Source organism: Esox lucius, chromosome 20, assembly GCF_011004845.1.
Source record: "Esox lucius isolate fEsoLuc1 chromosome 20, fEsoLuc1.pri, whole genome shotgun sequence".
In the NCBI taxonomy this organism is placed as follows: domain Eukaryota; kingdom Metazoa; phylum Chordata; class Actinopteri; order Esociformes; family Esocidae; genus Esox; species Esox lucius.
Genome location: NC_047588.1, coordinates 41,388,704 through 41,400,870, shown reverse-complemented (window position 1 = coordinate 41,400,870; position 12,167 = coordinate 41,388,704). Strand labels below are relative to the sequence as shown.

At 39.9% G+C, this 12,167-nt stretch overlaps 2 protein-coding genes and 1 long non-coding RNA gene across 5 annotated transcripts in view; 1 reads left to right on the top strand and 2 right to left on the bottom strand.

Moving 5' to 3' along the window:
• The window catches only part of LOC105027450 (zinc finger protein OZF-like), a 541,343-nt gene that overhangs the window by 410,654 nt on the left and 118,522 nt on the right, over nucleotides 1–12,167 (bottom strand). The gene's annotated exons all lie outside the window — the stretch shown is intronic.
• LOC105027448 (zinc finger protein 501-like) overlaps nucleotides 1–12,167 on the top strand; it is a 164,401-nt gene that overhangs the window by 90,932 nt on the left and 61,302 nt on the right. The gene's annotated exons all lie outside the window — the stretch shown is intronic.
• On the bottom strand, nucleotides 5,390–8,137 carry LOC109614780. Its single transcript, XR_002195704.3, has 3 exons — nucleotides 7,952–8,137; nucleotides 6,157–7,561; nucleotides 5,390–6,006 (listed from the first exon to the last, which is right to left on the bottom strand). It is a non-coding gene; the product is annotated as an uncharacterized LOC109614780 (long non-coding RNA).

Genomic DNA, 12,167 nt, shown 5'->3' with positions numbered 1-12,167 from the left:
CAATAGTAAACATGTTCCTTTCTCAAAGCTGCAAATCATGTTAGATGATCTACCTCATGGCCTATCTGATAATGGAATTCTATCTGGACGACTACAGGGGAATATTAGACATTCAACCACACTAATGATTTAATATTTCTGCTGTGCGTGTTGGTGTGACTTCAAGCGTCTTTCTGAATTAATTGCCTAAAAGCAGAATTGTATTTCACAGGTGTGTGTCTCTCTGAGGACTGTTAGACTACTCAGTGTTGAAAATCCTGTGATGAACCATCTTCTATTTCTTCAAAGAAGGCATCCTGCTGCTAAAATAACACTAATGAAGCCTCAAATGGCCATCACAACTAGAAAGGTCAGCAAGCTATAGGTTAGGCCTTCCCAGTCTGGAAAGAACGAAATGGCTATTTAAATCTTTTAGAGCAGCATTTTTGGATGACGGTAGAATCAACTCTCTGAAGTCCCTCCCCCAGGCAGAAGTAACACTTCACAGATGTGTCTATCAGATTTTGTTTAGACTAAATGTTGTAAATCCAGATTGTAAATATGTTTTATTAAAAGGTGTCTAGCCTTCATGTAGTCTATATGAACACTGTCTCCACAGGATCGGAGCTGTTTGATTAAAGGTTTCAAGCTTTCATGGTGTTTATGATAAGATACATTCTGCAAAAACTCCACACACAATATATGACAATTTATTTGAAGCCCCTCCACATTCAAAACTGGACTATGGTTCCTCTCCTGTGTGTTTGCTGGTGAGCTTTAAGGTGACTTAACCGAGAAAAATTCTTTCCACAGTCAGAACAGGAGTAAGGCTTCTCACCTGTGTGCAGTCTCTGATGACTAGTAAGATAAGATGATCTAATGAAACACTTCCCACAGTCAGAACAGGAGTAAGGCTTCTCAACTGAGTGCACATTCTGATGCCTAGTAAGTTCATATGACGTAATAAAACACTTCCCACAGTCAGAACATGAGTAAGGTTTCTCTCCAGTATGTATGTGCTGATGAGTTTTCAGGTTACCTAAGTGAGAGAAACTCTTCCCACAATCAGAACAGGAGTAAGGCTTCTCACCAGTGTGCACTCTCTGATGTCTAGTAAGTCCAGATAATGTAATGAAACACTTCCCACAGTCAGAACAGAAGTATGGCTTCTCACCGGTGTGCACTCTCTGATGAATAGTAAATTCAGATGATCTAATGTAACTCTTTCCACAGTCAGAACAGGAGTAAGGTTTCTCTCCGGTATGTATCCGCTGGTGACGTTTGAGGGTATCTAATTTAGAGAAAGACTTTCCACAGTTGGAACAGGAGTAAGGCTTCTCTCCAGTATGTATGCGTTGGTGAGATTTAAGGCTACTTAAGTGAGAGAAACTTTTCCCACAGTCAGAACAGGAGTAAGGCTTCTTGCCTGTGTGCACTCTCTGATGAATAGTAAGTACAGATGATGTAATGAAACTCTTCCCACAGTCGGAACAGCAGTAAGGCTTCTCTCCTGTATGTACGCGCTGATGTACTTTAAGACCAACAAATTGAGAGAAACTCTTCCCACAATCAGAACAGGAATAAGGCTTCTCATTAGTGTGCACCTTTTGGTGACTATTAAGTTCAGATGATGTAATGAAACACTTCCCACAGTCAGAACAGGAGTAAGGCTTTATGTGTGTTTTCTTTGAAAGAGATAAAACATTTCCATATTGGAGACATTTGTAAGACTTCTTATCTTTGTAGTCTTTAAGTTGTTTCTCTCCAAGAGTAGAACATTTCTCCATTCCTGGAATCGCATCTGTGTGACACAGATCAGAAAAGTTAGTTGGTTATCACAAGGCTTCCCAAAACGTACTCATTCTATACAGTATTTTAGAGCTTGAAATTAGTCTATAGTTCAAAGAAACTATAATCCATGGCTCAGTTGTCTTTAAACAGACATCGTCATCTGATAACATACTAATAAATATGGAGCTGATTTCACTTGATATTGACACTTCTTTAACTTATTCTCTGAATCACAAATCCTATAAATAGATTTCTTGCTATTAAGTGGTGAAAGTTAGCTGAAGTTTATATTGGTTTCAAGTAAAAAAAAAAAAGTTTTAATGTTAGAAAGGGGTTACTATCAGTTGCACCAGCTCATAGTAACAGTTGGTCTTAAACGCTAGGTAAGACGTAGCTACGTCCCCATGTTGTGATTAGAAAGTATCTGTTGCATGAAACAAAAACAATACTGGTTCTAGTTAATTACATCATAAACTATGACTACATGTTAAAACAGAACAGGCTCAGTGCTGCCACCAGGGTCACACAACAAGCAATTCTCATGAATGAGATTAGAAGATTCCTAGTGATGGTTGCCATGTACAGTTGCCAAAAGTAACTGGTTATGGGACAACTACAGTAGTTAGCATATTCGACACTATGAAGTTCAAGAAAAAGAAAAATGTCACAAAAAAATATTAGGAGATCATAGATTCCAGAGCTGCCATAGAGAGTCACTAGAGTGTGATTAAATCAAAGAATCCCTGCTAACCATGCCTCCCCCTCTCTGGGAGATGCAGGCCAATGTACTATGCCCATTAGGCTTCCGAGCCACTTCTCAGCTAGTGACAAAGTCAAGGTTCAATCCTAGTCTGTGGTGGTCAGCTAGTTTTTACAAAAAGAAAACATAGACCTGTGTGTCAGCCACGTGACTCCAATATTGCTTTTCAACTGAAAGAAACTCACATTTTACTGGTTAACATTTTCAAAATAATCTGTTCTTTTGCCATACTGATACGGCCACAAAGTACATTTAACAATATGGAGAATACTGAGATAGCGTGAAATGAAATTGACCTTTTATCAGTAAGAACATTAAACTATTAAGAACATTAAACTCTCTTGATGAAACCAGTTCTCACCCTGATTAGTTGAATCCCCAATCTTCTCCTCCTCTTCTTCATCTTTAATGATGACATTCAGTCCCAGAGTTTGACTGAAGTCTTCCTGCTTCATTGATGTTGTCTCTGAACACAAAAAATATAAATGTCATCTCACACAGTCGGCCACGTTTTTATTCCTGTCCTTTATTTGACCTGTCAAAGCCAAGTGGTATGAAATTAAATCCACTGCAGAGTAATGTGTTTTTCTGCCACATTGGAATTTGAAAAGCACATCATCCAATAGAATTAAGGAGAAAAATGTGATGGTAGCACAAGACTAGGTGTGTTTGTGCTTATGGATGTCACCGATATGTTTACTACAAATGAATGAGACTGTGAGATTCGGGTTTATAATATTACTGTATGAATGTATGTTTTGTTACAAGTGACTGATTTTGAAAAGCACCGTAGACTCCATCACCAAGGAGGTCCCTTTTATTGGGGATTCAGCTGTGAAACCCTTTTCTACATGTTACTGTTGGTTATAATTATACTTCTGGCATTTTTCTGTTTACTTCCTGAGATCAGTACAAAACAATAATAAATATATGGATGTCATGAAATAACATCTACTTGTTTCATCAGTAGGAACAACTATTCATTTTGTAACGGAGATGTCCTGTGCCATTGTCACAAGAATGGTACAGGATGGCACTGTTATTCAGTGCATTTGATAAATAAGCTTTAATTGAGAGCAATAAACCCTCTTGATAAAACAAATTCTTACCTTGATTATTTACATCCTCAACCTTCTCCTCCTCTTCACATTTAATAACATTCAGTCCCAGTGTTTGACTGCAGTCTTCATGCTTCACTGACGTCATCTCTGAATCCACCAATGAACACTGAGCTCCACTGTCACAATCAGAATCCAGTGACTCTTGTTTGGGCTCAGTGTGGAAGGAGAGCAGCAGGCTGGGTTTGTCCTCAATCTGTTAAAATAAAGACCAAACCAGAAGCTTACAAGATTGACGAATATATTTGATGTGGATAAAATACAGCACAATGGGGGTAATACCAAAAAACACATTTTCATAACTTCCAACTTTTGTTTCATTGTTTTTTCATTAGGACCGGAACAACATTTATACTAGCCTTGATATAAAGTATTTTGTAAATGCAGACTTTTCGTTGATTATCGCTCTCATGTTCCCTGTTCAGATCCACACCTACATCAAGTCGTATCGCCACTCCCCCGTTTTCGATGCTGGTTCAGCTTTGCAGCTCCAGCAATTTAAGAAGCTACGTAGCCAACTTGGGTTCACTCTTTAGTAATGTCAGAACTTTGTTAGTTTTGTCATTTATAACGATGTTTAAAAATGAACAAAATTAACTATTCACGTTTTGAAACCTATACTATGATTTACATTTTCGGAAGAGGATTACTTCCGTTTGGAAACTGAGAAATTATTTAACACAACTGAAAAAACACAATTGACAGTACTATTGTTTAATAACTTACCATTTCTGCCACTTTGATTTCAGTTATTTTACTACCACCGTAAATATTTTTGATGTCTTTTGAAATCTAGCAAAAACCTTAACGGCTTACACCCCACTACTGTGTACTAGCTATTTATTTATAAATTAATGGCGGATCAAAATAACTGAAAAGTGTATCTACCGCCCCCTACTGTACTGGAGTGCGAGGCGCCTCCCTATTCATTATTCTCTAAACAAACCCGTTTTCAATAGAAAAAGACTCCGAAACCCTCCAAAATACCACCCACATCCCATCCCTAACCGTTCCTCATCATAAAATTAAGTGCAAGATCAAAAAGATTGCAAGATGCAGGACTTCTGACTGCACCTAGAATTTCTAAACAAACAGCCGGAGGCAGGGCGTTCTCTCATAGAGATCCACTACTGCGGAATGATCTGCCAATTAAGGTTAGAAATGCAGACTCAGAGCAAACTTTCAAGTGTCTACTAAAGACATCTCTTCAGCATGTTCTATGATTAGGTGTTGCCTGGCCCAGGGGAGTGAAGGTGAATGGAAAGGCTTGATACTATCCACCCTTGCTGTCTTGCCAGGTGTGCTCTCATCGCCACTGGGATGCCCTCTCTCAAATGCCATTCAGAGGTGGAGTCGCTGGCTTGTTATTGTGCCAGAGGAGGAGGTTTTTACCCTGATATATTATTGTGCCAGGGGAGTAGGGTCAGTTCTCCTTCTCCACTGTAAATCCTTGTAAATCTAAGGAATGCACTCTCTAAATTGGACCACACCTCCCCAGTACCAGCCTGGAAAGACTCATTGCTGACATGTCCAAAGTCCTCCTGGCTGTGTTAAAGATCAAGACGATACCTGATGATTCCAGCTGCCCCCCCCCCCCCCCCCACCAGCCCACATGCATTTATTAACTATAACAACTTAATAGTCTTTATTCACCAAATACATTTGCACATACTATGAAAATTAAATCTAAATAATTATACACATTCATCACAGTATAACACCAAATAAATTAAATTTCAGGGATATCCATCTGTCCAGTTAGGGTGCATAAGTGATTGTGAATTAATGTCACCGGTGTTTGTGCAAATGAAAGAGACAACAGATGCACTAGACAGGCAACAGCAAGACAACCTCCAAAAAGGGAATGGTTTTGCAGGTGATGGCCACAGACAATTGCTTTCTCCTTATCCTTCTTGACTGATTCTTTTCGAGTTTTGCGTTTTGCTAGTGTTCTTGTCACTATTGATAGCACGAGGCGGTATCTGCAGCCCACTCAGTTTGTACAGGTAGTCCAGCTTCTCCAGGATGGCACATTTCTTTGAGCAGTGTAGATAACTAGGTGTGTGTTTCCTAATGTTTAAGAGTTTAATTTATTTATCCATAATTTATTAACAGTCTATTCCTTTGTGTGTTATTACACACACACACAAGTGACTTAGTGTGTTTGTTTCCTAGTGTTTTAGATTGTCATGAAAGATATTATGACCCCCTTGAGGTTTCAGGGGTGTTTGTATTTATTTGATCTTCTGGCTCTCTGTGTAAGGTGGTTTGACCGCAGGAGTGTCTGAGGTGGTGTGCCAGAGCAGGTGTTTTGGAAGTCCTGCAACCATGAAGTCCATTACCCCATTGATGTTGTACCTAAAAACATAAAAATAAAAGTTGACAGAGTTTAAACAACCATTCACACATCGTAAGTATAAGTTTACACAACAGATGCGTATAAACGTGCAACATCATGACTTCTGACCTGGACTGGTGAGAGAGAGACCGTTTTAGTTAGACATTTACCCGATGGCTCTGACATCATGGACAAGAGGTGTCACCGGGTTTGGTCCCGGTACAGATAGACTTGAAGAACCTCCGTCTGGTCAAGTCTAGGAAGAAGATATGGATCCACATACTGGACTCCCTATGGGTTGGGCTTGTACCGCGCGCTCTTCATCTGGGCAACATATTCAGCCGGGACATAAGAGTTCCTGGTTCCTCAGATGCCTCTCGATGACACTTTGCATGGAAGCCAAATTCCATCTGTGTGCCCCTTTTCCAAGAATGTCTGGGTGACTACAGTCATCTCTGTGGAGAACTTCAGAAGAGCATTGCTGAGCATCGAATTGCAGTTTCGGTATCCACAACCATCACTCCACAGACTGTGCTCCTCGTGCACAGAGAGGAAATTGCTGACACGGGACGTAAGCTCACTGGCAGGCAGAGCTCCCTCACCTTCATGCCAGACATTGCAAGTGGCTTGTGTAGATAGGTCAGAAATTGTAAGTAAAAGTAGCAGATGATGAGTTCTCTTGTAGTAAAGAGCCGACACTTTCGATCTAGGTCAGAGGAGGGCTTGCAGATCCATGCAGACAACCACGGTCTTGTAATTCGCATCATTTTTGTTCTGCACGGGCCTCTTCCTTTTTAAATGGTCCTGCCACCAATTATCTGACAAGCTGCTAGCCTTGAAGGAGCAGCAGGTGTCACACTGGTTCTTCTTTGGATGGTAAAGACCCAGGTTCTGCCCCTTAAATTATTCTGAGAACACCTGCTTTGTAGTGGTCTCAGCATCTTCTCCTCAGCAGCACAATGGTATTTCTGCAGGTCACTAAAGACAGCCTCCAGGTAGTGTTCTGAAGCTGAAAACACAGTAGTGGGACGGCAGCTTAAAGGGATCCGGTGGAAAACACCTCATGAACTCATGAGCCTCACCTCTGTGGCATGACGCTACATGTTCTTCTGTGTCTCGCCGGTGTCTTTCACCCAGTAATGGGCAGACCATTCCCCTATTCCAAGCGTTGCCAGAAACAAACTCTTGCATACCCTCCTCCTCTGCCCTTCAACTTTCAAGAAGAAAACAAGAGTAGATGACCTTCTTGAATTTTCAGAGCCCCTTCTTCTCTGCACTGGGGTGACATCTACCAAATTACACACATACATTCTTTTCTCTACCCAGTTCATGTTCTCCCGGAAGCATTTAAAAATCTTCTCCCGGTCGGCCTCTCCAATCGTACTGCACTGCATGGAGGACCTGACATGCGCGGTAGACTGGCATCTTGGTCCCATCACCCGGGACTCCTTGGTAACCCCTCCTTTCTTTTTCCTCCCATCATTCTTCTCCTCTTCTGAACACACTTCTTCCAATAACGTTCATTCTGGCATTTTCTTCCTCCAGCCGTGTTATCCTCAGCCCCATCATGGGAATCTTAAAAAACAACAACAAAAAAATGTGTGTGTATGTCTGTATTATCCACTGTGACTACTGCTGTGAAATGTGACCATCTAGCCACTCAACACTCATTAACACTCATTAACACTCATTAACACTCATTAACACTCATTATGCATATTAGTTAGCCCTACCGTGACTGTAAATAACTGGTATTCAAGTATCCAATGGAGTTATGAGGTTTAGTCACAAGCTCTTTTTAATACTTTCCATTGGTTAAATATTTGTAAAACCCACAGACAGACCTTTGATTTATGAAATAAATATTAAAATATATAAATATGGAAATATGAGGTTTCCACCCCCATTTTCAGAAACAACAAATGCTTGAAAAATGTAAACCCTGCTCATAAAACCAGGTCGTACCTTGATTAATTGAATCCACAATCTTCTCCGCCTTTTCATTTTTAATGATAACCCCAATCTCCTCTTCCTTTTTAATGATAACCCTAATCTTCTCCTCTTCATTTTTTATGGGAATCCCAATCTGCTCATTCTCTTCTTTTTTAACACCATTCAGTCCCAGAGTTTGACTGCAGTCTTCCTGCTTCACTGATGTCATCTCTGAATCCACCAATGAACACTGAGCTCCACTGTCACAATCAGCATCTACTGGTTCTTGTTTGATCTCAGTGTGGAAGGAGAGCAGCAGCCTGGGTTTGTCCTCCATCTGCTAAAATAAAGACCAAACCATGTTCCTCCCTCTGCTAAAAGAAACCAATATACAAGTCTCATGGACATGTGTGATAGAGATAAAACACATAATGGAAGAAAAACAGCAAATGCAATCACATGGCCATTGAATCATTTAAACGATAAGATTGAATCTACTTGCTGTTGTTTCTTGCTTTTGGGGTTTCAGGTTGGTTGTTGGGAAAAGCATTTTTGACAACTGCTGATGTAAAAAAGGGCTTCATAAAATAGATTTAGTAATCTTGTGCCACTAAAGCCCAGAACTCGAATTATGACCTGAACGCTAAAGACTCGTTACACTTGCCTCTCATTCACTAATCCCATTCGTATGAAGACGCTTCAGACCCATTTCAATGATCCAATCGTCTAAATCTGATCTGGACTTTGGAGAGGACAATTACATCAAGTTTTCTCAAGAGGAATTCTTGAGGGGGACACCACAAGTAGTGCTGTAATACATTACTGTTTATGTTTGGGCCATCGGTTTGCCTGCTACTGTAGCACTGCAAGTTCAGATATTATGTGTGAACCCTACCAACACAAACTGACTGGATTAACCTCACGTTAGCTACGTGCATTGAGTGCCTTTCAGACGGAAGACATGAACACTGTCACCTTGCCAGCTAAGGAACACTACATACAATGCATTGTATGTAGCTTCTCTCATTGACTCGAATCCAAAAAGCTGCAAACGCTGGTTGATGTTACTGTAGCTTGCTAGCCAATGTCAGCTAACCACTTGCTAACATAAACGGTGACCTGAAATTCAATGCAGTGAAAATTAAGGCTGGTGATGGTTATACATGTGTTTTATTGTGTGGTTCAAGTAAATAAATGTCTAACATATCCTTTGTTTGAACAACTTACTGAAAAAGTCTGCCACCAGCCACATGGTCAGATTGTCACCAAGGGGCAAACTCAGAGGCTGAAAAATGAAGTGTTAATTTTTTTAAACTTAAAATCATAGTTTTCCCCAGGATGGGTGGAGGTCTTTTCTTTACATAGCTTTGGCACCGAAAATATGTTCCAAACTGTTTCAATCTATTCACACCGCCCAGACTGAAGCTTTCCTACCAATGTAATTTTACTATTGACCCGTGTGTCCCGACATCAGCCATGTAATTGTGATTTTGTCCAGGTACATAACATGTTGATGTAACACTGTTGATACTCGTTCAAGCTGTAACACATATATATACACACATAATCAACTGTCAGTTTTAATTACACTTTCCTCAGTAACTCTAGTAACTTTGTTAAATGTAAACCAATAATTCAGATTAAAAAGTTGTATACAATACAGTCAGCATGTCTTAACCTTATATACATTAGAAAAAGTGATGAACTGCATGATTGATTTAAAGGGTTTGATAATCACCCAGACATATACACTCACCTAAAGGATTATTAGGAACACCTGTTAAATTTCTCATTAATGCAATTATCAAATCAACCAATGCAGCAAAGCATTTGTGAAGCCACAACACGCACAACCTTGAGGCGGATGGGCTACAACAGCAGAAGACCCCACCGGGTACCACTCATCTCCACTACAAATAGAAAAAAGAGGCTACAATTTGCACGAGCTCACCAAAATTGGACAGTTGAAGACTGGAAGAATGTTGCCTGGTCTGATGAGTCTCGATTTCTGTTGAGACATTCAGATGGTAGAGTCAGAATTTGGCGTAAACCGAATGAGAACATGGATCCATCATGCCTTGTTACCACTGTGCAGGCTGGTGGTGGTGGTGTAATGGTATGGGGGATGTTTTCTTGGCACACTTTAGGCCTCTTAGTGCCAATTGGGCATCGTTTAAATGCCACGCCCTACCTGAGCATTGTTTCTGACCATGTCCATCCCTTTATGACCACCATGTACCCATCCTCTGATGGCTACTTCCAGCAGGATAATGCACCATGTCACAAAGCTTGAATCATTTCATATTGGTTTCTTGAACATGACAATGAGTTCACTGTACTGAAATGGCCCCCACAGTCACCAGATCTCAACCCAATAGAGTATCTTTGGGATGTGGTGGAACGGGAGCTTTGTGCCCCACAAATCTCCATCAACTGCAAGATGCTATCCTATCAATATGGGCCAACATTTCTAAAGAATGCTTTCAGCACCTTGTTGAATCAATGCCACGTAGAATAAAGGCAGTTCTGAAGGCGAAAGGGGGTCAAACACAGTATTAGTATGGTGTTCCTAATAATCCTTTAGGTGAGTGTATATGTGTTGATGATCAATGACCTTGAGTTCTGTTGAAGCATTATTCTGTGTTTTCAACAATGAAATGCACTAGGACAGTGTAGAATCCCTGACAAACCATGTAGTCAAATAATGTATTTAATCATTATTAAAACAAATCAAATGCCTTCATGGATTGAATCCTCTTCAATGAGAGGGATCTAGCAGGAGGTTATAACATACATGCAATCACCGTCCTTACAACCAGCACCAAACCTCATATTTAGTCCCAGATCCAGGAAGAGTAGCTGATGCTCTGACAGGAATGGGGATCCAAATGAACAGAAAACAATAACCTTCTATATTACAAGAGAAAAATAAAACACATTCCAAAAACACTACTGAAGACAAGTTTCCCATATCAAAGCTGCAGCTCAGGAACAAATATCAGTTTATTTATTTGATAAAATACTAGCTTGACCACTACAGGGGTAAACGGTGAGTCACTCAACCCTACTCTGCTCTATAAAAGGAGTTACTGTCTGAAGTCAACATATAAACAAACATGTAAAGAAATATAAAATATAAATACAGGTTTGACAGACCAAAGCATACAAGAACAAATAAAATGGAATATCTGTGTGGCAACATGTTTCAAGATCATATTTTAAAATGTAACATGGTGAGGATGGACATTCAAACAGCAGTATGGCTTCTCAGCTGTGTGCACCATGATAAATAATGAGATCAGGTGATCTACTAAAGCACTTCACACAGTCTGAAAGGAGTGCGGTTTATCTTGAGAATGTATGTGTTTGTGATTTTTTAGGGTATCCAATTTAGAAAAACTCTTTCCATAATCAGTACAGGAGTATGGCTTATCTCCTTTATGCACTCTCAGATGAATATTATATTTAGCTAATGTTGTAAAACGTGTTCCACAAACAGAACTTCTCACTAGTATGGATGTGCTGGTGAACTTTAAGGTGGCTTAATTGAGAGAAACTCTTGCCACAGTCACAACAAGATTAAGGCTTCTCACATGTGTGCGCACCCTAAAGTTGAGTAAGTGCATCTGATGTAATGAATCACTTTTCAAAACAGAGCTGTTAGTGGTTAATGTTTTAAAATGTACATTTTATTAAGAAAAAGTGCATTGTTTTCTGGTTAGCTCTCTTAATGTTAAAGATCACTTTTGTCTAAACCTAAGACTACTTGAAAGAGATTTTATACTACCAAAAAACATTCAATTGCCAATACTGTTGTTCAATTAATTACAGTTTCCGGCACTGATATTTGTATTTCAGTGGTCCAGTAGCCTGAGGTGTTACAGTAATCTGACACACGCTGCTGCAGAGTCGGGATGACCCTGCCCCACTTCTTGCTTATTCAGCAGAATACTCTCCATCTTCCCCACTTTCTGGTCCGCTTAGGGATTTCTTCTGCAGTTGTATATTCTGGTATTCAATGATCAGATACAGGGAAACAAAACTGAAATTGTAGACTTGAATTGGGACTCCCCTCCTACTCTAATTTTATACATTGGAAAAACACAGAGCAACAGGGCCATAAAATGTTTATATAATCAACTGTGTCACTGAGTTATTATATTATTATATTGCCTGTAGCACGAATAGCTTTCTGTAGTGATTGGTTAAAGGTAAACAACAACAAAACATAAAACGTTTATTATCAGTT